We start from the raw sequence: 26675 nt of genomic DNA, 5'->3' as shown, positions 1-26675 counted from the left end.
GGGCAGACAGTGGAAGATGTACTGCTCACTATCCCTGACTGGCTTTTAACATAGATCAAAGGGAAGTAATCTTGATTTTCTTAAACATAGTAGGATTAGAGCTAAAATTTGTCTACTCTGTAGAATGTCTTATGCTTTTAGTGTTTGCTTAAGAGTGTTTACTTGGGATAAGCTAATATATGTTAGTTGTTTTATTTTTTCAAATGGATTTTCATAAATGGGTTTTTAAAAGTCAGCTTTGTTCTGTAAAATTCATAATTCTCTCCTAAAGAAATATGAGAAGACTGTGATCTTAGCTGTTTGAGATGGGAAGATTTATTCAGCAATTGAGTTAAACTGTTTCACTGGGTACATTTTTCAGGGCTTTTATTGTTGTTGTTCTGCAAGTTGTGAAGGCTTTAATTGAGAAAATTGGCTAAAGTTAGTTTCTTGGACCATAATGTCATAAATAGCATTCAGACCACCAGGTTCTTAGTTGATAATTAAGTAGGCTTAAGAAACTTTTATCATATGTAAATATTTACATTTGTTGGTGTCTACTGTGTGTTTTTCCACATCAAAGAAAATGGACTGTGGATAGCCTTAAATATATATATGTGTATATATACATATGTATGTATATATATAACTGGCTTATTCTCTCTTCGAACTGAAAATGTTAATGTTTAAAGTTGTGGAACCAAAGGATCTACATTTCTTTAAGTAATTATTCAGACTGATTAAATATTTTGCCAGTTAAGAAGTGAAATATCTGACCCTCTGGAGTGTGTATTAGGGATTGCTAGAGCTTGATTGTTTAAAGCTTACATTTGCTGTAGCAGGCTAATGTTTACTGTCTGAGTTCACAGAGTCATAGAGTGGCTGGGGTTGGAAGGGACCTCAAAGGCCATTCAGTTACAACTCTGTGCCATGGTCACGGCTGACGTCCACTGTTTCAGGCTGCACAGGGTCCTATCCAGTATGGCCTTGAACACTTCTAGGGATGGGGCATCAGCAACTTCCCTGGGCACCCTGGGTCAGGGCCTCATGACCTTGTGAGCAAAAGATTTGCCCCTAACATCTAGCCTACATCCCCACTCTTTTACTTTAAAACTATTCCTCCTTCTCCTATCACTATCTACCAGTGTAAAATGCTCATCTACCTCCTGTTTGTAACTCTCTTTAGAGAGGTCTGTGATAATGTCTCCCTTCAGCCTTCTCTTCTGCAGACTGGACGCTCCCAACTCCTTCAGCCATTCATTGTAGGAGAGGTGCTCCAGCTCTCTGATCATCTTGATGGCCTCCCCTGTGACTGGTGAGGCATGATCTGCTCTTGGTGAAGCCAGGCTGTCACAGATGACCTTTTCATCTCTTACATGCCTTAACATAGCTTCTAGGGGGATCCGTTCCATGATATTCCCAGGCACAAGTATGGAGTTCGCATATTGTGGATGTTTAAAAATCTGGACCATCTTGGAAGCTGTTTGCATTTATCCTACATTAAATGAGAACTGAGCTTCACTGTATGTAGTGTGCAGGTAGTGTAGTCATGTGAGGCACAATTACAAGTATAAATCCAATCAGATCATTTCTGAGACACCTGCAATATGAGATTGATGTGATGAAGGATAGCCAGACAGACAATGTTAAGATTTATGTGGCATCTGATGAGGAAAACAAAATTTTTTTTTTTATTTATTTTTTTTTTTTCTGTGAGAAAAGGGCTGTTAATTTCCATTCAAAAAAAGAAAAAGTGAAACATTGCTAGGAAGGTAGGTCTTGCTGTGGTTGAGTAAGGGCAAAGCAGTGGGGCTACTGAAGGCACATAGGATGGCCTTTTCTTGAGTGTTTTCCCCCTTTTCTATGCACAATCATCTTGAAGAAACTAGGGACCTCAAGGATCATGTAGTTCCAACCCCCCTGCCTAGCAGGGCAATACATTGTTTCATTGTTACTGCTCCTAAAGTTGCTGGAATCTTTGTTGCAGGTGAAAGAATGACACAAAAATTATTTGTGTTACCAAGTTATGGTACATTTCTGATAACAAGGTGCTTTGCTTGAGTATTTGGTAATTTGTTATAAAGGGTTGTTCAGTTATCTCTTTTGGTTGCTGTTAGTAAAATCCCCACCCTCAAAGAAAGCGGGCTTGCCAGTTCTTTTGCTTGCAAAGAAGAATGCAAATGAAACCTTATCTAAAGAAAAGTTTCTTTATCTAGATTGGGATCGGAGGTTCCTTCAGTGTCATGGTTTAACTTGTGATCACACTAGTAGGATAAAGGTCTGTTTTCCAGAATGGGCATCTGTTGATGTTTCTTATCAGGTGAGAATTTAGCTTAAGACAGAATCCCTTCCACTTCTGAAGGCTGTGAATTAATTTTACTGTAACATCATTTTGACACTATCCTTTAAGGATTCAGATAGTATGAGGCAAGTAATATTGAGGGGATCATTTTACCGTTTTTCTGCTGATGTTCAGGACACTGGAAAATTGGATCAGTTTTGTTTTCCTTATTTATTTATTTAAATATAATAATTATAATAATATTGTCTCTCCTGATTTAGAACTTACAGAAGTACTTTATCACTTGTGGCATATTTCACGTGATCTAATTTGAGTTCAGATGTGAACAAGTGGATTAGTTACCCGGTAGATAGGTTTTAGACTATTTAAATTATTTTAATTAAGCTTTTAATTCTAAAGTGCTATTCTAATTATGTGTGGTATTCTAGGAGATCCTGTGTGCTTGCACAGAGAAAATGAAGATTGCAGCTTTGCAGTAGGTTTTGTTTGGTTATATTAAGTATTCCAAAACAGATCAGATGATAAATTACTAGCTGTTATTGCTGTAATCTTACAATTTATTTTCTCAATTGAAAGAAGTGGCAGCCACTAGTTACAGTATTATGTGGAAACGCTGTGTTTTCCAACAAAGCTGTGAAACATGTCTCTGAAATGGGATCATTTTATGCATACGTGTAGTATATTCATTTCCCGGTTACCACCCAGCATACTATGAATGTGTCTGTGGCATAGTTAGGACATGTGATGCTAGGATATCCTTATTGCTGCAATTAGCATTTGTTTTATTTTAATGAGGTGCTGTGCTACAAACAAATCTATCTGTGTTACACAATAAGGAGTGCATGTTTGTTTGTTTGTTTTTATGTTTAACTGTTGTATTCTTCAGTTGATTAAAACAAGTAATCTCATAACATTTTTAGGTAAGTCTTTCCTAAATCTGATAGAGTTTGCTTCTTTTCGGCTGTGATTGAAGAAAGCATTAGCATGAACCATTTCCAAGAACACGTATCTGTTCACTATTGCAGTCTTAATAGGAAGCAGGAATATCAGTAGTCATCAGACAAAAATTAAATCAAGGCATGTGCTTGACTCCTGTCAAATGTTACAAAAACTATGGAGGCAAATTAAAAGTCCTGTAGATGAATCTACCTTTTCCAATAGTACTTGAACTGAACAGATCTGAGAGCTGCCTGGTGCTCTGATCCCCAACACCCACATGCTGCTCACAGGAAGAAGGTACAGCCTCTTCTCCCTGACTCTTAAGTAAAAAAGTATCCAGGCTTTTAAGTGTAGTGTGTTACTAAAAAAGTCTTTTAAGTGCTGACATTAGGGAGGGGAAGAGCTTATACTGAGTGGCCAGGTGCAGGGGAGGAGAAAGTGAGTTTAAGTATCTGCAGAGAGAAGGAGACCTCTTGTTTCATTTGGGATGGCAAGGAGCCTCAAAACTTGTTCTGCTGCTCCTGAAACTGCAGCATTGTGGCTGTGTTGCAAACCAGCCCTCTTCTACCAGATGCTTTCCTTTTGGGTGCAAAAGGGGCTGCTCATCACTCTGATCAAAGGAGGTCAGTGGACATGGGAGACTGTAAGATGTATGAGAGGCTTTAGGAACAGATCTCAGTCTTGGCTGCCTCTTAACAGCCACGACATAACTGAAATCATGAAACCATCCTTGTTCCGCTTCAGATCAAAGCACTGCAATCTGCTCCCCATCTTACTTCTTCTTCCAGATAATTGGGGACAAGCACAGCAGGACAGTGTCTGTCTGACACTTCCAAATAAATTCTTAATGCAGAGATTCCTCTTCAAAGCATTCCCCCTTTGCCGTTCCCAGCAGTTATGCTTTGCAGATGGAAGGAAGCCATTTTGTTTTCACAACTTCTGCCATTACCGTTTGATTCTCCCCTGGGCATCAATTTTTCCAGGATTACTGTAGCAGTAATATTAGTTTTGGAAAGAGGAAAATGCACTGGTCTGTTCTTGGAAATCTTAAGTAGTGCTTTGTTCAAGAAGGAGCGCAACAGTGCTGTGGCTGCTGTTTGCAGTATCATGAGGAGTAACTTGGTGTGGCAATGCCTGTGTGAAGGTGAGCCTTTCCAGGTACAAGGCTGCATCCTAGAAAAACACTAGACACTGTTATCTGCTCACAGGGATGGGTGGTAGCACAGAAGCAAAGCACAGCTCATTCTGAAGCCCACCAGAGTATTTGGTGCCTTGCAGAAATCTGCTCAGTTACTGAGCTTCTGATTCAGTGACTGCAGGTCTCTCTTTTCTCTGCCCACAACTGTGGCTGCTGGTGAGAAGCACATCTGTAGGAAGGGGTCTTTCTGGTTGACTTTGAAGGTCCCCTCCATTAGCCTGCTGGAATAGAGGTGTTCACTGAGGAGCTATGCTGTGCCTTCTTGTGTGCACAGCAGGTGTGAGCTGGTAAGTGTGCTGCTACTTGTGATGAAAACTGTGGCTCTTCTGTTTGAGCCATCTCCTTATTCAAGGTGAACTGGAGCTTGCAGCCTGTTTGCCACCTGGCCATGCTCACTTTGGGGGATGGCAAACCAGTGGGCAGAGCAGCTGGGTACGTGGTGTGCTGTGAGGGCTGCTGGTGTGTTTGTGGTCCATTGCCTTGCATATAGGAACCACAAATGATGTGTGCAAGGGGCTGCAGTGGGAACTTTAGTTTGTTGGTTTTTTTCCTTGATGTGTTTAAAAAAGTTTGTCTTACTTTTTAGAAGTTTTACTATCTTTTCACTGGTCTTATGTAGTGCAATAGAAAGTAGACCTGCAAGGACATCCTGAATACTGTCTGCACCTCTTAGGCTGGGGAACTCTTTTCCCTTGTTTTCCATTATTTTTTTGTAACAAAGCACTGAAGCTTTGCCAAAGCACATTGGCAGATGGAGTTGACTGGTGGACAGCAGGCTTCCATTTTGGTTCATGTGGATTTAAAATCAGTGTTTAGATGATGTGGCGTGCTGGTGAACTAGTCTCCAGAAGAACGTCAGCAAGTGGTATAATGGCTTATGTAAAGTCCAGCAGGTAAATACCACATTAGACATATGAAACTAATGACTTCTTATGAGAATGCTGGGCAAGATTATGTTGATCTGCTGATGATATTAACACATGCAAGAAAAGTATTCTTTTCAAGGATCCCAGCATTAAACATTTCCTCTAGGCAGAGATATTACTTCAGTCCTGCAGTCTTCTTTTTCCAGTGCTATTAAACTATCTCACTGTGTCTAGAGATCTAGTACATCTCTGCTGGGAGATTTTATTTGAATTTGAGAACTTTCATAGGAAAAATAAATGTTTGTAAATCATAAAACCATTCTTTATAGCTGTTTTACCCATTTGCTCTCCTGTATTAATTCAAAAATTCTTCATTTTAGTATCAATGATATGTCCATAGGAACCTTCTGTCCAGAGTGATTGTACAACCTGACTGATAACTAGAACCTTTTTCAAAAGCTTGTTCAGCATTGTGCACTTACCTTTTTCAGTGTTGGTTGCCAGCATATTGCAAATATGGTCAGTATATCTACTTTGTGGAGAAGCATAGGAGAGTCAGAAAAGTGGAGAACAGACAGAAGAGGAGGATGTTGCCATGTGCTGTGTGTCTGCGCCTGAAGACTGATCTTCTACTTATCTTCCTAAAGGTGTGGGTGCCATTCTGTCTATGGACATTTATGTAAGGAAAAAAGAGAAACTTTTTACCCTAAACTTCATTTTCTTAAAGGGTGTGTTTTCATAGACTCTGTGTAATTACTTGTCTAAACAGCAAAAACTGGCTTCTTTGAATTTGTTACTAGGTAGAACATAATCTGTCTTGCAGAAAGAGGGATAAATTAAAGTATGCTTAATATAGTCTACATTTTAGTAAATCACCTTTCAGTGGATGATCTAGTGTACCTGTAATGTATTATGGAGAGCCATAAAGTACAAGGAAAGTGACCAACCATATCAACAGGCTCAGAGACAAGCAGACATTCTGTTTTAATTTTCTTTTGTGACAAGCTTAGCTTTTGTTTGGTGGGTTATCTTGAGGAACTGGATTTGCTGTTACCTTTTGACTTTCCCAGCTGTATTCTGACTCCTTCACTGTCTGTGCTGCCTGTGGCTTCAGGCAATTCCAGTCTTCAGCACAGATGAGAAAGCAAACAACTCCTGACATCGAAAAACAGATTAAAACAAAGCCCCTCTCAAAGAGTTTCAGCTTCATTTTCCCCTGCTTGGCTTTGCTCTGTCTTGGATTAGGGATAATCTTTATTCAAGTTCTACATTTTGTCCCTGGCCAGCAGACTTTAAAAGAATAACAGCGAATGCATAATTAATTGTGCTGGCTAGTTAGGTGGGGTTGAACTACATCTTAGGGATGACAAAAGAGAATGAGTTTGCTTTATATTTTCAAAAAGGGGGGTGATTTTGGTAAGCAGAACTTTATATCTGGTGCCTGGAAATTTGAGAGCTATGTATGTATTTTTGAAACAAATTCAGCAGTTACACAAAGCTTGCTTTCTATCAGTAACATACGTATAATTATTTTCTGGCTTACTCTTTCCTGCTCCTTCCCCCAGCTTCCTTATTTTTTCTGTGTTTGTGGACCCTCGCCATTCTTTGTTCTGGTGGACCTTGAAAAGAGGAAGTGCAGATGATACCAGTTTTGAACAAAAGCAGACATGATTATTACCTGTGAAATGGTAACGTGCCAGCCTCCAGACTGTAGAATTATCTTGTGTGTGAAGTTCTTTAGTTTTGTGTTTACTTAATTCAAAATCCAAATGTTGACTTCTGAACTCATTTCAAGGCATTCGTTTTCACAGTGTCTCCCCAGGTACTAAGCAGTCAAGCTTGTTCTAGAGGTGTATTCTCAATGAGACAAACTTTACAGTAGGCTCACAACATGGTCACTGTCCTGTTGTTCAAAAGGAGTTTATTTCCGAGATGTGTGTGAACTGTGAATGAAATTTGCTGTAATCAAAACTCAAAGAGACTGACTGTCAATAGAAAAAGTAAATGGTTTTCCCTGAAACAGAGTTTTTGCAGGTGTCCTGGTGAGATTATTGGAACTTTTTTTATCCATGCTGAATTACAGCTAATGCTTGGCAATTTAATGTGTAAATTGTTTACAGATAATTAATTTTCTATGCTGAGCTTTATTTTATTTATTTATTTATTCAACTTGGCCATTTACAGATATGCTGTCTAATAAATCATTTCTAAAAAGTGGAAGTTGAATTTTGGGCAGTGCAAAAGCAATGTGGTATGACATCTCTTAAGGAGATTTATGGAGAAGCTCGGTGCATACTGCCAAGCATAGCTCTAAAAATTTTTTCAGCCAATACATGCAGTTCTTTGTCCATCTTTGTAGACAGTCTACTTTTAAATAGACCCCAACAGCAGAAACAATTCAGATTGAAGAGTGGTGTACTTTGTGCGTTTGTGCTCTGAAATCTGATTTTCCTAAAGCTCTGTAAAGATTGCAAGCAGTAAACTGACTGTTTTGGTTGCTATGAACAAATGAGGAATTTGAAAACGCAGGAACAAGAGGATAAATTGATCCTGGTGTTACACAGGAACATCTGTCTGGAGTTTCAAAGGCAGCTAGCTATCAGCTAAGGCAGATTTTCTGTCTGGCTGTGTGAGGACTGTGTGAGCTGTTGTGTCTATATCCAAGCTGCTATTGTTCTCCTGCTGTGAAATGACAGATGGATGTGTGTATTCTGAGAGATTTGTGACTTCTGGCTGACTTGTGCTTTCAGAATTCATGCATAATAGAGCTTGCTGTAGTTCTTCAAGAGGGAAGAAAAACACAAATAGGGTAAAAAAAAAAATCAACAAAAAAAGTGAATGAAACATATGGTGCCAGTCTGTATGGGAAATGATCAAAAGTGCTTTTTTTTTTTTTTTTTTTTCTTTTTGAAGATGTGTAGGTTATTTTTCTGAAGGGGAGCTATTGGATTTTGGTTTGTTTTTGTAAGGATGTAACATATCCACTGCATATGTATGTATATAGTTTCCTTTTCATTTAGGTAAAAACAAGTTACAGTGCTATTCTGAAGTATTCTGATAGCCAAATGGTACTGAAAATATGGATCCTAAATAAAAATAATGGTAAAAGAGACTGTCTTTATGAACAGGTTGAAAAGGGAAAGTGTGTATTTCAGAAATACACATTGTATTTCTACTGATAAATGTTTTAATGATATGAGTTTGCTTTACCTCATATGTAGCATATATATATTAATTGGATTAATGGATGCACTGCATGTGTATGAAAACACTGTCTGGCAAAGTCTTACTAAAACATACATCTGTCTGTCAGCCCAGATGAGTGTGTTTTTTATCTTGAACTAAATGATCTTAGCATTAAATAAAAGGAAGGGCAATAACAAGGGGAAAATCTAGAGAAAAAGTACTTCTGGATTTGCTGGGGTTGTTGCTACAAAGCAAAACTGGATGTTCATTCTTAGACAGTTTGCAGTTGTTTAGTTAAAACACTGGAATTTTTTTGCTTCTTAATGTTTCCTCTGTAAGTCTGTGAATTGCTAAAGCAATCTGTTGGTTAGGTATGCACCACTGTAATAGTTTAAACTGAAAGCTGTAAACCATCCTTCCAGAATGAAGGATCTGTTTAAACAAAGTGTTTATTTAAGCCCTGTACAAACAAATACCTAATGAAGTATTGTAGAAAAGAAAAGCATGGAGCGGGCTGTGGGTCCATGTGCTGTCTTTCCAGGATGTGTTGTTGTCATGTGAATGGTAGATGTGTTTTATTAATTGATTGGAAAGCCAGCTTCTTAGTTGTATATTTGACTTCTCTTTCCTCGTGATGTGTTTTAAACCGGTGTGTTACAGCTTGTCTCTGTGGTACTGTTAGTGATGTACAGGATAGCTGGGAGAGTAATGTGAGGCAGTGGAAGCTCCCAAATAGGGGATCAGCCTGAATCAGCAACTTGATCCCCCTGTTGCTCTTCAGTTAGTAAGAGGATGTCAAATCTAATTCATTCATCCACTGCATTCTGTGGAAAATCGTTTTTCTCCTGATACAATTCAAAACAGTGCATCTGAGTGCTAATATAGGTATTATGATCTTGGTCCTTTTCAATGAAGCTTTATCTGAATCCCAGTGAAAGGATTCCTGCCTACCTGCATTTGTTGGCCGTAGTTTCACAGTCTTTGTCATTTGTGTTTCTGAGATGTTCTGGAAAAGGTGTGGTTAATTTCAGCCATTTCCCTCTTGAACAGTAAGGTATGGTTAAAGAATCACAGAATTGTAGGGGTTGGAAGGGACCTCTAGAAATCATCGAGTCCAACCCCCCTGCCAAAGCAGGCTCCCTACACCACATCACACTGCTATCTGAAACAAAGAACAATAAAAAGACGTTTCAGGTTCTGAACTTAAATAACAAAATGTGGACATTTGTCAGATGTAGGGGTGAGAAATGTATTGATACAATCCTTTTTCATCTATGTGTATCATTGTGGTTCTCCCTAATATGCAGAACTTGACTGTGTTCTCAACCACTGGGTTTTGGCTAAGTCTCTCAACTGCTCCAGCATTCTAGTGTCTGATGAAGATACAATCACTGTATTGACAGCATCCAGATTTGGGGCCTTGTACTTGCTTGGGTCCAATGGGTGCACTGAGCATGACAAGCTGGGATTGTGCAGTAGCCATGTACAACTGCAGGTTTCAAGAACATAAAACTTGAAGTGTAAATATTTTACTGATGGTTGAGTAGTGGTGAAGGGAACAACTGTACTGTTCTGTGTTTTGAGCTGCAGGTTTTTTGAAGCTTTTGTTAATCTTGTAGCGCTGTTGGAGAATTGAAACAGAATGCATAAATTCCGGAAACCGTACGTGTTACATGAACAGAGAAAATACTTTCTGACTTTTTGACTGTCTTGGTTTTCCTCCTCATTAAGAACTTCCTTCTCTTTAATTTTTCATCTCCTGTTTTGGAGTGGGGGGAGGAGATAAAGAGGCACCTTTTGAAGTTTTCTTATGTGCCTTGAGGACTAGTGTAAAAAAAGTTAGTGTAAAAAATATTTAAATCAGTGCACTTATGGTAGGATAGTTACTGGCAACGCTGGCAGCCTGCTTTATCTGATTAGATCGTAATGAATTGGAGTAGTCATCTCTTTTTCATGTGCTAAATCCAGTGTTCAGCCTACATTCTAGCTAACCTGTCATTTCCATTTGCTACAAGGTAGTTGTGAAGGAAAAAAAAGGCAAAAAACAAACAAACAAAGAAAAAACCTAAAACAAAACCAAACACCTTTTTGTTATTCCTACTGCTTTCTCTGTTTCCTGGCCGGCTGTCAGAATGTCTTTTATGTCTCCTGACCCTGACATAGTAAGCTGCCTCACAGTCTCTTGGAGAATTTTCTAACTACAGGCCTTTTTAGACACGTTTTGGGAGAACTTGGCAGGAAAGAGTCATTCTGACTGAAACTGAGAGTTAACAGGGGATTTCCATTAGTACAATAGCCTCCTGCTGTAGCAATAAGGAGTGCCTCAGACCGGAATGATGGAGACACTGGCTTCCTGCATTTTCCTAGCAGAATAGCTGAAGATGATACCCAAGTGGGCCCCTCACTCCCCAGAACTGGCCAGAGAGGTTTACTGAGTTGTTCAGAAGTGCATTGTTTAACATCTGTTTAAACAGTCTGTTTTATTGCCCTTCAACGTGCATCTGAAGGTAAGCAGTAAGGCTAGCAGCTTAGGATATTTTTGTTCTCATAATGTTATTTTATTTTTTAAAATGGATTTGACCCATCAGTTCCCTTCAGAGGTATTTTTCTACTTAGATGACTAATAATAACCTTTTAAGTGAAGTCCAGTTCATCATTGTTCTCCTTTATTGTTCTTTCCAGATATCTCAGTATACTATTAAAGGCTCTGATTAACTTATCTTGTTGTTTTTCCGCAGACTTTTAGCTTTCTAAGCTCATATAGAACCTAAGAGTTACTAAGTCAAATTCAACATTATCCCTCTTGCCACAGATCCTTTAGTCTGAATTTTCAAAAAGTCTTTGGGAGGGCAGAAGACTCTATGGAGGACTGGAGGAGAGCAAAAGAGCAAATGCAGAACTGGACTCCTTGCTTCTTTCTTTCTAATTTTTTCTTAAGTAATTGGGAAGATGAAGGGACTTGTAAACCAGTCAGTAAAACCTTAAGAGGAAGAAAGTTGTAAGCTGCTCCATGAAACCTTAATCCCTGCATGATTTTTAAATGGTTGCTTTTTAAGCACCTCTGGGATAATAAAGTTGGTAAACTGCCAGTATAGATTTATCAAGAACAAATAGTGTCAGACAATTTTAATTTCCTTTCTTGGCAGTGTTGCTAGTCTCGTAGATTAAAAGATTAGTAGATGGATGAGATATCTTGACTTCATATCTTCTTTCGTGCAGTGACTACATGTGCTGTTCTTGATGCTATCTCACACATCATTCTTAGAAAATGGCTAAGGAGCATTACATAGAATCATTACAGACTGAACACACAGGTGGTTGAGAAGAGGTTTCCAAGTGTTGTTAAAGGATCAGCAACATCTAAGAGGGAACTTCAGAAAGGTGCAATGTATTTTCTCTTTGGAGCTCTGCATTTTTATTAGTGACTTAGCTAGTAAAGTACAGAGAATGTATTTGTGAACAACAGCAAGCTCTAATGCTTCATTAGCATGGTGAAAATTAATATGAATTCAGAATGATGGCAACAAATGATTTTCAAGCCGTGGTCTACAAATGCAGTGAATCCACCAATTGCTTATAGGGAGAAAAGAAGGGTAACTAACAAAAACAAGATCATTTTCAGTGCTCAAATTTACTTTGCAGGATTTTGTACATTCACTGGAAAATGTAAAGGTGTTCCCATGTGTAATGTGTTGACTGAAAAGCCATTACTTCAGCAATTTGGAGAGAGATCATCCAAAGGCTATCCAAGTCCAAGTTCATGGTGAGCACAAGTTGGTATGTTTTAAACAGATTTTGAGAGGAGAATGAAATGCTGAAGTATTATAGCCAAAAAACCCCCCGAGGTTTATGATTGAAAAGCAGCTTGAGATGCATGAACAGGGAATGCCACATGTAGAAAATGCAGAAGCTGTTATTTTCTTCTTCACTCTGATGAGGTCTCAGACACATTACAGTACACAGTTTAGGGAGGGGTTACTGACTTTTCTCTTTTTTTCTCCTTTGTTTAATTTTAAAGGACAAAAACATACTGAACTGTGTCTTAGGAAAGCAGCTGTAATAATGTATTTTGAAAATATGACCTGCAAGAAAATTATGGAAGAATAAATTTTAATCTCATATGAAGCAAAATCAAGGGGTATGTGAGAAACATCTCATGGAAAGCTTGGTAGAGGGTACTACCTTTATTCTATTCTCCCCTATGGGAGGTAGTATGACTGGGTGAATAGTAGTAAAATAAGAAGTGTTTTAGTTATGCAGGTTTTGGTGGCAGTTGGCTGATATACTCTGTGGTTATGATGTAGTTTATCCCCTCCATGTTTTCAACAACTTGTGTATGCAGTTAGTCATTGAATAGATGACTTAAAAATGTTATGGAATAGACTTTGAAATTAGAGATTTCTAGAAAAAGGTGAGATGCACAGAATTTTCATGGGGGATCTAGCTATGTTTGCATTATCTCACAGTTTGGAGTTGGATGACATGGTTTTTCGAAGTCTTTTCTAGCTCCTGCTAGTTCTCCTTTTATAGGAGCAATTTAATTCAAGGGGAAAACAAACAAAAAATCTATCCACACAGGAATTAGTATTTCTGTAGAAAATGTTACGTCAGAGAGCCATGAGGTTGTTTGTTCCTTCAGTGGACTTGCTTGTGATGAGGACCAAAAGTTTTATTCATTATTAGAGTAGAGCTACCTCTGTCTAAAGAAGACAGAGACATCCTTGGCCATTTGGGCCAATGTGTAAGGTCTGATTTTCCTCATCTCTTAATAACTAAAGTAGTTCTGTCAATTTTTTTGTGCTTTTGATTTTGGTTTTTGTTTGCTATAAGAAGCCTGTTCTCATATGTCACCTAGCTGACAATCAGTAATCTGAGTTTCTGCAGACATCTAAGTTGCTCTAGATTTCCAGGTGAAAACCCAATGGCTGTTGTACAGTAGTAAATAGAACATAGGCAGCAAATTCTGCCCCAAATAAACATATCTTTAGTTTCATGTCAAAAGCACCATTATGTGATTAAATCTTGGTTTCAAATCTTTTCATGTAGAAAAGATACCAGGGTTGATATTAGAGTTGTGAAAAATTTGCCAAATGCAAGAAGAATCGCATCACTTAAACAAATGAACAAATCAATAAAACCACATGCATGCACAGAGACAAATCGTCATGATTCCCAAACAAAAAGAACAATCCACCCCACAGAAGTTTACATTAACTGAAAGAAAAGTAATATTTCCAACTCAGCTCTTGTCTTAAATCTTGAAGTAGGTGACTTTTCCTACTCTGCACTGGGTACAATCAATACACTTCACTGGGCTAGTCCTCAGATGTGATCCACCTGCCCAGGCTTGATTTCCACTGAATTGGAAAAGCACAACGATTTTTAACCACTTCACAGAAGGCAGCCTCAGATTTTAAATGTGATTGTACCTAATTTGTTTTGCTGTTTGAGAGCTGGCTGTGGATCATGGCTTGTTTCCCAGCAGTGAATAAAATCATAGATATGGGATAGGTAGAATAATTTCTTTCATTTGTAAATTTTGTTTCTCGTGATAATGACACACAAATCTGTCCAAATCTGTTGTCTTAGAGTAAATCATGTTGTTTATAAAAATTGTGATTAATGCTGCTTGTGAATGGGGAGAGTCTGAACATTTTGTGCCTATTGGTTTGTCTGCCTCTGTCTAGTATTTGGCACCTCTTGCAGTACTACATGGCAGCAGAAGAATAGCTGTGTTCTGGTCAGGCCAAGTGTCCATTTTGCTCAATGCTCTTCCCAAAGGCAGCCAATAAAGATGCTTGGGGAGAAAAATGTAAGAAATGCATGAAGTATATATAGTGATTCTTTCCCATGGTTGAGTCCCTTAATTAGTGGTTTAGGGGCCTCCTTAGCTGAAGGTTGCACCCAATCATCTATGAGTTAAATAAGCAGTAGAGAATCTGCCATTTAGGCTTTTAGTTTTGGGGAATTGTTTTTTTTAGTCCACTTACACTTTGTGTCTATGGTTTTGCTGCAGTGATTCCCTAACTTAGATACTACATATAGTGAAGAAAAAGCATTCCCTTGTTTCAGATGTAACACTTCATTGACTGTCCTGTTGTTTTTTGCTGTGAGAAATGTTTCCTGTTGATTTTTCTGTACGTTAGTCATTCTGCCAGCCTCCGTGCTCTTTTTCTTGGTTATTTTTGTTTGTTTTTCCTTTTTTGCTTAAGACTTTAAGTCTGTTTGGTCTTGAAAGGTTCAGCAGGACTCCAGTGTAAGCGCTGATCTCACAACACTGTGCAAGTTCTGCCACCCACTGTAGACAAGACAGAGTAAGTGGGGGCAATTTGCCATATAGGAGTGGAAAAGCACAATGTGTTGTCTGGGTTTGTTTTCAGTGTGTGGTAGTGCTGTGCAGTCTGGGGAATTAAGTGAGCAGTGAGGAGAACGAAGAGCACAGCAGCTCTGCTGAACATATCATAGAATCACAGAATGGCCTGGGTTGAAAAGGACCACAATGATCATCCAGTTTCAACCCCCCTGCAATGTGCAGGGTTGCCAACCACCAGACCAGGCTGCCCAGAGCCACATCCAGCCTGGCCTTGAATGCCTTCAAGGATGGGGCATCCACAACCTCCTTGGGCAACCTGTTCCAGTGTGTCACCACCCTCTTTGTGAATAACTTCCTCCTTATATCTAACCTAACCCTCCCCTAACTCAGTTTAAAACCACTCCCCCTTGTCCTGTCACTTTCCACCCTTGTAAACAGTCATTCCCCCTCCTCTTTATATGCTCCTTTCAAATATCGGAAGACCATGGTGAGGTCTCTCAGCACCTTTTCTGAGCTAAAGAAGCCCAGTTCCCTCAGTGTTTCCTTGTAGGAGAGGTGCTCCAGCCCTCTGATCATCTTAGTGACCCTCCTCTGGACCTGCTCCAAGAGCTCCTCATCCTTCCTGTGCTGGGGGCCCCAGCCTTGGATGCAGTACTTCAGATGGGGCCTCACAAGAGCTGAGTAGAGGGGGACAATCACCTCCCTCTCCCTGCTGGCCACCCCTTTTTTAATGCAGTCCAGAACACAGTTGGCCCTCCAGGCTGCAACTGTGGGATTTGGATGGATGTAGAGGTTCAACAGTGATGCTAAGTGGGATAAGGTCTGTATGGCCCACCAAGTGAAAACATCCCAGTCCTGTTAAGTTGCTCATTTCTATATTAGGAGGAAACAGCATTATCTAGTGATTGCAGGGAATAACGAGTGTGTTTCACATGAGTGGAAAAAGGATTCCACAACATGCTGTCATAAGTCTTGATAAACTGCAAAGCGCAAGTGTGACAAGAATAAGCATCATTAGTAGCAGAGCTCATGGAGTTACGTTAATTAGTTTTCCACAGTTGAAGAACTCTTTGCCATATAAGGATTTATTTCAAATGCAAGTTTTCCATTAGCAGCCAAGCGCACTATAAATTTCAATTAGAATTTGGGCTTCACTCCTCCGGGAGTTGACAAAATGTGACTCTTTTTGTTTGATTTCCTTACGTATTCTATCAGGAACCTTGGAAATGATAAAGTCTGCGTGGATGATTGGCTTATCCTTTCTATCTGCTGTCTTGTATGAAGAATGCTACATATGTGCAATTTACATCTCTATACCAGAAGCTGCAAATTTGCACTAGACCATGCTGTTCTCTTCTAGATATTATTTGGAGCTGCATGCCATGCCAAATTTTAAAAGGGGATGGGCAAAACCCCGTGAGGAGTAGAATAAAGACTAAGTCCGCAGGTGAAAGGAAGGGTCAGTGTGAAACACTGAGCTTGGAATTCAGGGGAAATATTTGATGGGTGTTTCCTCTACATGTTACAGAAGCTGAAAACGGGTCACAAGTTTTGGCAAGTAGACTAATGCTTCCTAACCCAGTGGTCATAAATGATGACTTAAAACAGGGCTTTCAAAGAGTGCAAGTGATTAAACTTGTAGTATTAACTAATAACTTGCCATGTTTAAGTTAGACTCTTACAATCCCTTTGTGCTTTTCTGCTTTAAATTGTAAAATGTCCCTTTTCCTTACAATCTGAGAATTCTGACTGGCAAGGTTTATAAGCCCAGTAGATCAAATTTAGATTAGTATTAAAACTGTAATTAAATATTTTTAGTGCTTGAAAATTGAATTGTTCTACAGCAGTCAGTAACAGCTTAAAGTGACACTGCTGACACCATCAGGAGCAATTGAATTAAGCCAGTGCTTAGCACTTTTAACAGTTTTACTTTGAATGTGTAGTAGCTTCGTTGCTAGCGTGACTTATTTCTTTTGTAGCTGTATGAGTTCTTATTATAATTTTATATTTTCTTTGCTGTCATAAAATATCAGTCAAAGAACAGTGGCTTAAGTCTGGGAGTTTCTTGTTTCTAGGCACTGTTCCAAAGTACACAGCTGAAGTGCTTTATAGGTCTTGTTTAGAGCAGGGCTTTTAATGCACAGATCACCACTGCCTGCTTTTGATACAGTTTTACAAAAGCTTAGTTCTAGATCTTTGTTTCCAGCTCAAGCGGAGGTGGGTATAGTTGTTAAAGATGTGTCACCTTCCTGCACCTTGTAGTTGAATGAGGAAAAGGCGACTTCTCAGTTTCTCCTGTGCATGTGATACTTTTGGAGAAGTCTGGCAGTGAGGGAAGAGGACTGGAGAGTTAATTGCATTAGAAGACTCAGGAGGCTATGGTGCTTCAAGGAATGTGAAGCGCAGAGCTTCAGCCGGGCTATCTGTGTGCCCAAGACTGAAGTTTATGGTGCATGGTAGATGCCTGTAGGCAGAGAGTGAGCAGCCAGCTTTTCATTAATTTGTAACAGAGAGACTGGTGGGAACGTAATTCCATGTGGTGGAGAGCCCGTAGTGAATTCCTTAAGCATAAGAAAGCTAAAAATAATTCTCTAGAAAATGTAGGCTTTATCTGGACTCTTTGTTTTCTGAGTGTCCACTTGAATAGAGGACCCTGCTGAAAGTAAGAAGAGCCAGGAGTGCCTTCTCTCTTTTCATTGTAATCTTGAAACAGTTAAGCTGTTGAATGTATTTCAGAAAAGATGTTAAATTGGCAATGTTTATACATGCAATACGTCTGAAGTGATTTGGGGAATTTGTCTGTGTGCAATTTATAGATGCTCTAAGAACACTCATACTGTTTGTAAGCACTCCGTACTCCTGGAAATGCATTCCCACATGAGGATACTGTGAGGGGGCTGGGGTGGCTGATCCAACCCATCTGTCACAACAGGGGGGCTGATGGATCCTGCAGCTCCCGAAGGCAAAGCTGAGGAAGAAGATAATAAAAGCCAGTTTTCCTCGGCTGCTCTGTGAAAGGGAAAAGTCTCAAGAAATTTTAATTTCCACAGGAGAGGGGACAAAGATAAGAGACCTTAGCACATTCCTTTAAAAACAAGGGAGATATTTGGAGTGCTGAGATATCTCTTGTTCCCTCTATGACAGATAAATTATTGCTTTTCATGGCCAAGCACTCCAATCATGTGCTTTTCTGTCCTTGCATGTGCCTTCTGTCCTTGTCCCACCTCTTCTGTCTGCAAGTGCCAGGGCTGTTAAGTCACTGATGTGGTCCCCGAGAAGTCATGGCACCATGCTGCAGGGAATGCAGCCTTCTGCGCAGTATGGAATAGGATTCAGCCGTGGCACTGAGCTCTCAGTGCTCAGGAAGAATAGCGCTGAGATCTCATCGCTACTCTGGAGACTTTTTTTTGTGACCTTAAACAAGAGATTTCAAATAGCCTCAGTGGCGGACTGGGATTGGTTTCAATGGATGTGGTATTGCTTGTGCATCTATGAGTTGGGGAAGGAAGAAAATGAAAATAGTTGGTGTTACTTTAAACAGCACAACCCATAAACCCCTGTCACTCATTTGGATGAGTGAATTCGGTGAGTTTGGTTTTGTTGGGTGTTTTGTTTTTTGTTTTTTTTGGTAATACTCAGAAATAAGAAAGGTGCATTTATCAAATGGAAATCCTGTTAGCATTGTGTTGAACCAGGAAAATATAGAGCTGCCCTTTTGACTGAATACAGGAATGTATTTGTTTTGTAAAATGGGTTAGGATAGTTGAACTTAAAAGCTGTTTGGGTCATTGTAAACATATTACTTACCCAAAACACTTAAGCAAAGGAAGCGTGCCCTTCATGCTTTCTGTTAGGAATTAGTGTTTTGCTTGAAGTGCTAGTAATTTACACAACCTATAAATCAGTAATGTAAATTCTGAGAGACAAAGTATATTATTTTTCATTCCTCTTCTTCTAAGGATTGTACAATCTCTTTGCTGTGCATAGCTGCATTAGGAAAGAGAGCTGTATTCAGCAATATTCTTAAGTGCTAGGAGGAATTTCATGTTTTCTTGCATTGGGACAACGGCTTAAATATCCATTGCATCATTATCTGTGTTAATGCTGACTTTAAAGTCGAATTTGATCATTCCATAAATGTGAAATTGAAAGTTGCTGTGGAATTTTATTGTTTGCTTTGTTCTGCTTCTGCTGTGTAGAAATATTGGAAGTGAATTCTGGACACGTTGTTCGCCTCAGAGCTTTCTTGCACAGGTCCCAAAAGTCTTCTGTTTTTCTGCTGACATCATAAATCATAATTATATTTTTTCTGTTGTGTTTTATAACAAAGGATTTTGCTTTAGTATATAAGTGAAAGTGTTGTTTGCTTCATAGAAACATTAACAAAACTGGGAATTGGAGTAATTTATGAGTAATTATAACATGTATCTCTAGTTGTCTTTTTGCTTACTACTTTAGTTTTTCTGTTAATTTGATTAAATATTAATGCACAGCACTTCCACTTTAGATCACCTGTGTTACAAATGGAAAAAATATCCATCCCAAGTTAATGTTTAAAAGAAGCTTGGAACGAGGTTGTTCTTCCACGCAGGCAGAAAGATAACAGATGTCTCATTAGCAGCCTAACAAGTTTCCCTGAGATTGCGGCTGAGAAGCATTTTGGCTTCAGTCTTTGTCCTGTCTGTGCTGGATTGAGTGTGAAGACCCAAAGTGGCATTCAGCATGAATGTGTTCTTTGGTTACAGAGGATGCACTTGAAGCACTGCAGTTCATTTTTTCACTTCATCAGTTTTTGTCTTAGCAGTCAGTTGTAGGAATACGCAGATCTTTAAACAAAACTTACAAGTGTTCTCCATGGACAAGACTTTGCTCTTCAAACTTTGAGAACCTGACAGGTGAAGTCTTTGAATCCTCTGATCAAAAAAGTCAGACACACAGTAGTAGGGCTCTTGAATGTTAATGATTTAAATTTTCAGCAGTAGATAGTTAATAAGATTAACTAAGGTAAGTTAAAGCTTTAAAAGAACTAAAAGCAATTCATGACTAAGCATCGTGCAGAAGTATGATAAAAATTAAAGCTATAAAGGCTGATTTTAATGAAGAAGATGCCTTTTCTATTCAGCTTCCTTGTTCAACAGCAGCAGCTACCTCTCAGTTTCATTCTTGCTAGCTGGAAGCTGTTACGTTAGGCATGAAGCTTTTGAGAGCCAAGCTTGGTATTGATGTGTGCTGCCATCCTAAGCTATCTGTCTTGAGGTTGGCAGGAGGTACTTGGAAACTGAATGGATAATTTTAGTGAGCTTTTATCCTTACAGATAAGCCTGGAAAAAAATACTGTCTTGATTCCCCCTTTAAAAAAATAAATAAAAAATTAATAAAATAACAAAAGGGGGGAAAAAAAAGAAAAGAAAAAAAGAATTAGAGCTTGTCAGGAGTTAAATGTGAGACCTCAAAACCCAACTGTAGGGTGGGAATGTTCAGAATCGCAGATCTGTGTGTTCTCTACCCAGAAGCAGGTTTTCCTTTGTGTGTGGATGTCAAGAGCCAGATGTTTATTTCCTGAGGGTCTGGACTCAACTGCTGCTGGGGGAGTTCAGGATTCTAGCCCGAAGAAGGGAATCTATGCTGCAGAAACCACACACAGCTTCTGCCCTACTGGAGAAGTCAGTGCCCAGATGAGGAGTGTGCATTTCTAAGTCCATCCGTCTTCCAGAGGCTCTTCCAGCTATCATTGTCCTGGCCAAGACCACACAGAAAGTGTTTTTCATTGGTCATTTACAAGACTGTTTTTGCAGATAGGATTTATCTGTCTGTGCAGCAGTGTCGTTATGTCTGTTTAGTCAGTAATGGTTGCCTTTGTTTAGGTGAGAAAAGCAGCCATGTCCATATCTACAGCCATGAGCAGGTACCTCTAGGAAGAGGGAAATGGTGCTGCTTTATAATTTGTATTTCATCTGGATATGTTTGAAAAATGAGGGGAAAAATATGAAGAAAACATTAATTCTGAGTATAGATTCTGAATTTATTTGTATCACATCTTAGTATAGCACAGTAGTTAAAAGCTACCCACATTGTTATAGGATGCAGTAAGGGTGAGCTGCAGAAGTTCAGGTGAGTATTGTGTTGGTCCTGTCTGTGGCAGGGGGTTTGTGAAGTCTCTGCAGCGCAACTAACAGTGTCTTAGAAACTCATCTTTTCACGTTGCCTGACTCTATCTGAGGTAAGGATGTGTTCTTTCAATGGCATCTTACCTCTCAGTCTGTACGGATGGTTTGTCACCACCCAGCTTATGTGAGGAGCGTGGAGGAGCTCAGTAGTTCCTGCAGCAAGCTTGTGGCAGTGGCATGTGTCTCCTGAGGGCTATTTCTGCCAGGTGGTCTGTTGTAGCCATGTGTTCATTGGGTATGCAGTGTTAATAAATGCAAAATAAAAATTGAAGTTCGTAGTTCTACTACAGGGTAACTAAACTGAACATGCACTGGAAAAAAAAGGTGAAGTTGTAACACCTTCTTGAAATGTGGAAGTGTTTCAAATGGCACTGTTTTGTTCGTATTGGAAATTCCAAAGTGGTAGCTAATTTGGTAAAAGCAAACTCTTTAGATTGTAGGAGTAATAATAAGTTGTTGTAGATACAGAGGCTTTTTGAATTATTTTTGAACTTGAGAACACACTTCATTCATTGAAGTAGGGTAACTTGTAATCTGATACAAGAGGTTAATTCACAGCATCCCTGAATGGCAGAGTCTAGAAGGAATCTCTGGAGGTCACATGTTCCAAAGCCTTACTTGAGCAGGGACGCTAGAGCAAGCTGCCCATTTCACATTCACACCTGAGAGCAATGGAACCAGTGCTTGGAATGACAGAAATTAAGAGTATCTAATACTGATTACCACAGTTCTTTTTTGGACATTTAGATTTTGAGTTAATCATTAGGAATGGTTCCTTAATATACTTAATGAGTACATTATCCCTGTCAGTGCTCTTAGCATGAGAGGTATTTTTAGCAACTCAGAAGACAGTTACTTGAAGCATAGTGACTGTGCTGTTAAAAACGTCTTGTGGAGGACAGGAGTGTTGGACTGAGATGATCTTCAGAGTCCCTTCCAACCCCTACAATTCTGTGACTTTTACATAGAAACTGGAATGCCACATTTTTCTGACACAAACATGCCAATGTGATAGGATAGGATTTCCTGTTGTCTGAAGTATCTATCTCAACTTTCAGTTAGAAAAAGGGGGGATCTGTTCAGTGTTCCACGTGGGCACTCATCTGAGCTGAAATTTCTTTTTCCACATTGTCTTGGGTGTTGATGCAGAGCAAGATTTGGTTCCAAGCTGCTTTCTTTGCTTAAAGTAAAAAATCAGTCTCTTCATGCTTCTTAGTTCTCATTTTATTTTACTTCCACCTTTAATTTTCTAGTGTTGCTTTCTGTTCTTCCCTACTTTTTCTTTTTTCATAGGAGGCATTAAGTAGGTGCTCTGATCTTTTTAAGAAGACATGAAGACACTCAGTTGGGGTTTCCTTTCTGTTTCATTATGTTAAAATCAGTTTGCTGGTTGCATGTTACCGTGTTCTTCCTCCCTCCCCCACTGCTGGAAATGAGTAGATTCATCTAGCTCCAAATTGCTGCACGGAAACCCTTTGCTTTAAGTCAAAAAAGTTAGTGCAAGTCTGTGAATCATTTTATGAAAATACTGCATGGAGTTTCAGGTTTCAAGTCCCTGCTGATGCATTAAATTCTTCATGGTATTGGCAGGGGAGAAGCAGGGAACCTTTCTTTAGCTGGATAAATAGGAGAAGTGTCAACTCCAGATGCCTTGAGAGACTCCAGACGGGCTTTTAGTACAATTACAGGGAGATGAAGTGGATGGGACCCATGGGACTGCTGCGTGTATTGAATTTTGTTTAGCCTTTTGGTCACCCCTGCAGGAATAGTCAGTCCTATATGAGTCTCTGAAATTTATAAGTTTGAAATTTGGGGTACAAGTATGTGGGTGTACTGTTTTTTTGAATATGTATGTGTAAGTGCATATGAATGCTGTATTTTTTAGGAAATGCTACTGGCAGAAGATGCGCAAAGTGAAAGAATTGCTTCACTGCATATAATGCATGGAAAGAAAGCTGGGAAAACTTTGGTGCTGTTCCAGTAGTATTGAAGGTGTGGGAGCAAACTTTGTTCACACTATCTTTCTCTGCAGCCTTAATTCAAATGAAATAATATGACTCAGTCACTATTATCTACACTGTATATGGTAGATTTGGGCTTGATACATAAATGGCTCTTAATGGGTACAATGATCATACCTGCCTAGCCTGTTAACTTTTGATGTATAAATAAGGGCATACTTAGTGTTTTAATCCTTGGTAAAACAATACTGCTTATCCTTTCAGTTCTTCACTGACTTTAATACAGATTTGATATTTCCTCCAAAGCACAGTGCTGTTTTATCACATGCTCTGCATCCTTATGGCATTCTTCAAGATTCATAATGAAATCGAGAATACATAATGATCATCTACAGCATGTTCTTTGTATATCTTTAGATTTATGGAATGGGTTATCCTACACATTTTAAGTTAAAGTTCCATTTAATTAATGTCAGATAACAATTTTGCTTAGCAGAACAACTAAGTAGTTTATTTTGCTGTAGAAAACAGATTTCTGCCTGTTCTGAAGAGCATCTTTTTCACGTCATAAGCATTCTGCTAGTTGAAATGTTCTTTTCTTCTGTACCTTTTTTACTTTCCTACTTCAAGAAGCCCACCTGGTTCTCATTCATGGCTTTGATCTGTTTCATGAGAGGTGATGCAGTGTTTCAGAAATGGCCACCTGTGGGAATTTTGAGTGTTGACTTTGTTTCCACTATTGCCAGTATCATCAAAGAAAAAAGGAAAAAGAAAAAAATACATATATATGTAAAATGAAAATAAATACTTTCTTAATCTTACAAATACATTGGGAATTTTGGCAGTGTTTTTTTGTTTGTTTGTTTTTCAGATTTTGTGGTTTGTTTGGTTTCTATTGCCTAATGAGCACAGAGAAAAGTTTGGAAACACTTCTCATGGTATGAGCTAATCATGCATCTCTGACATCTGCTGTTTTAAAAGATCACCAGGTACCAGGGAGTTCACAATCAAATTGCAGGAGTTGGAAGATGATGTATTTGTTTCTTTAACTGATTCATCAGTTTGCTGTGTCTAATCTGAAATTTTAGCCATTCTTTGACATGGCCTTATAGATGACAAGCTATTACATCAAGCTCAACCCTCACTGTGTATTTCTTCCTGAATCACTGTAGTTAACATCACTTCTGTACTCGTTATAGGTACAGTTCAAGGTCCAAGATAATGTTGTAAGGCCTTAATTAAGCAGAAGTAGGCGAAAGGTTTATTTATCTCAGTATAGATATGACGTTAGCCAGTAGCCTAGGGAACAGATGTATACACTGATACATCATCTCCACTGCTCTGCTCCTTTAGGATGTACTGATTCAGAGGATTTCTGTTCAATAGCTTTTAGTGGACCTTTGTGTCATTTACTTGTCCAGTTATTAAGCAAGTTAGAAAGTTGGCAGCTGACTGCATCTTACATGGAAGAAGTACTTTCTTGAACCTTACATTCCCCAGTACCCTTTGATGCTGTCTGCACTTCCATTAGCAGATACAGTGAAGAGTTCTTATCTACTTTTCTGCGCTTATCAGTCTTCTATGAAGATCTAAAGAAATTATATCCTTCACTTAAGCATGTGATCTTTTCACAAGATGCTGGCTCTCATACTGTATTAGCCTGGAATGTTCTGTCTTACAGCTGCCGAACTCCTTGAAGAAACCATGTATCTTCTGTGTTGGGGCTTTTGTCAGTCTTGCAGGATTTATTTTATTTTAAAGTAACCTTGCACATCACTTAACGGGTAAGTTTAGTGGGATATGAAACAAAGACTATTAAGAACAAAAGTTCTGTGATTTTTTTTCTTTTTTTTTTTCTCTCTTTTTTTTTTTGAGTTATAGGGAATTGAGAATGTCTTCTCAAGCATATTAATGATTTCCATCTGAGAACTTTTTTTTTTTTTTTTTTTTTTTTTTTAAATCTTAGAAAAGACACAAAAATATTCAGCAAAAAAAGCTTCTTAGATTCTGGTGTTTTCCCCTTACGCTTTGGATACTATTACACATGCATGTGATTATCCTCTCTGCAAACAATTGTCAGAAAAATTCATCTGTTTTCCAAGTCCCACAGAAGAACAGATGTGGAATTAAGTTTCAAACAATGTACTCCTAATCACTTACATGTGGACACAAAATGAACTGGAGCTCAGTGGGAACTGAATTGGTGCTTTGTTAGTTGAGCATGGAGTGGACAATTTGCGTTTTTTCTCGGGGTTCTTTTTCTCAACAGTCCTTTGAAAAGAGTGCTAATAAATGAACAAGTATCTACTTTAGATATTTAATTCTTTCTAAAGAGCCAAAACCTCTGGGGACCACCTGAGTTGATCTGGAGTATATAACGCATGTGAATATGAAAGAGATATTGTGTATATATGTATATCTTCCTTTACTTGAAAAATCTTTTGATGCAGCAAAGGATATTGGGAAGTAAAGTAGCTGCATATCATCTGTGAGCTTTCAAAAGCAATGATTTAAAGCAGCTAGTTCTGCCTGTTAAGTGGTTTTGAATCAATATTCAATTGCTGGAATACCATAAGAAAGCAATTATGGAAGAAAATGTATTCATGTTGTGTTTTGAAACTCGGCCTGCACTGGAAAAATCACTTAAAATGATAGATAGCCCATACAAAGAGTTCAGAAAGCTAGTAACTGGGGAGAGAAGGTTAGTGTTTAGGGACTCAGAACTGCAGTTTCAAACTTCACAGAATTATGGATTTGAATCAGTGTACTGGCCAACCAACAAGACCTAAGAAACTCCATCATTCTTGTTCTTGGGGTGAATTTGCTCATTAATTCATGGTTGATATGAAAGATCTTAGATGATAGACCGGAATAGTGGCTGGAAGGTTCAATTTCTACTGCCATACCACCTTCCTCTAACATCATGGACCAACATGAGTGTGTTTATATATGTATATGTATGTATGTGTATATGTATGTATGTGTATGTCTGATATGACTCATGCATACATATCTTGAAGAAAACGCTGCCTACTACAACTTAGAGATAGGAACATTCAGTTGATGCAGAATTTAAACTATTCTTAACTTTATACATGAAAGATTTATTTTTTTTTCAGGCTTGGAAATAACTTACCATCATGAAACTACAAATAAAAAGGGGGAAAAAAAAAAAAAACAGAACAAATTTATTGCTTCTTGGATTTTGACAAGCTTAACTGAACAGACAAGAAATATTTCAGGGTTTGATACTGGTTTCTTGAAAGCTATTAAACTCCTTTGGGAATTTTAAAGTTAGCCTGGTAGTATCATGTTGAAGGGTTAAAAGAGCTGTGAACTCAGTTGTTGATCTTCTTGGCCCCCAAAACTGGAGTGGGCCATGAGGAGATTAGCGGTGATATATTTTTCTGCCTTCCCTGGAGTAGAAATGAGAACCCACTGTCTTAAAGCCTTGTTGACCGAACCTTAACTTGTCATCTTGCACATTCATTGTTACGTTTATTCTGTTAAGAAAGAAATGGCCAATGTAAATTAAAATGTTAACTGCTAACAAAATAGCAGACTGTAATGTTTCGAGACACTGAGGGAAGAAATTTTCAGAAATGTTTGTTAATGTTCAAGGAAAATGTTGTGTCTGAAATTGACTGCTAGAGAGATCCTTAAAAAAAAAACCAAAACAAAAAACCACAGCCTTTGTATGCATTTCATAAGGCTGCTTTGTGTGAGCTTTGTGAAGGGACCAGTTTCTTCTTTTTTGTTTTTGG

General features: G+C 38.7%; 1 protein-coding gene across 4 annotated transcripts in view; it reads left to right on the top strand.

Annotated features, from left to right (window-relative positions):
- The window catches only part of LHFPL2 (LHFPL tetraspan subfamily member 2), a 110562-nt gene that overhangs the window by 20257 nt on the left and 63630 nt on the right, over window positions 1–26675 (top strand). The window contains exon 1 of one of the 4 annotated variants that reach the window (XM_015848577.2): window positions 18113–18368. The exons of the other annotated variants lie outside the window; for them this stretch is intronic. The gene's annotated coding sequence lies outside the window, so the exon portion shown is untranslated. Of the gene's footprint in view, window positions 1–18112; window positions 18369–26675 lie in introns of those variants that run through there. 4 annotated transcript variants of the gene reach the window in all.

The sequence above is a fragment of the Coturnix japonica genome, chromosome Z (assembly GCF_001577835.2).
Source record: "Coturnix japonica isolate 7356 chromosome Z, Coturnix japonica 2.1, whole genome shotgun sequence".
NCBI classification, from domain to species: domain Eukaryota; kingdom Metazoa; phylum Chordata; class Aves; order Galliformes; family Phasianidae; genus Coturnix; species Coturnix japonica.
Note: the sequence above shows the minus strand (reverse complement) of the source record. Positions and strands in the feature narration are given on the sequence as shown.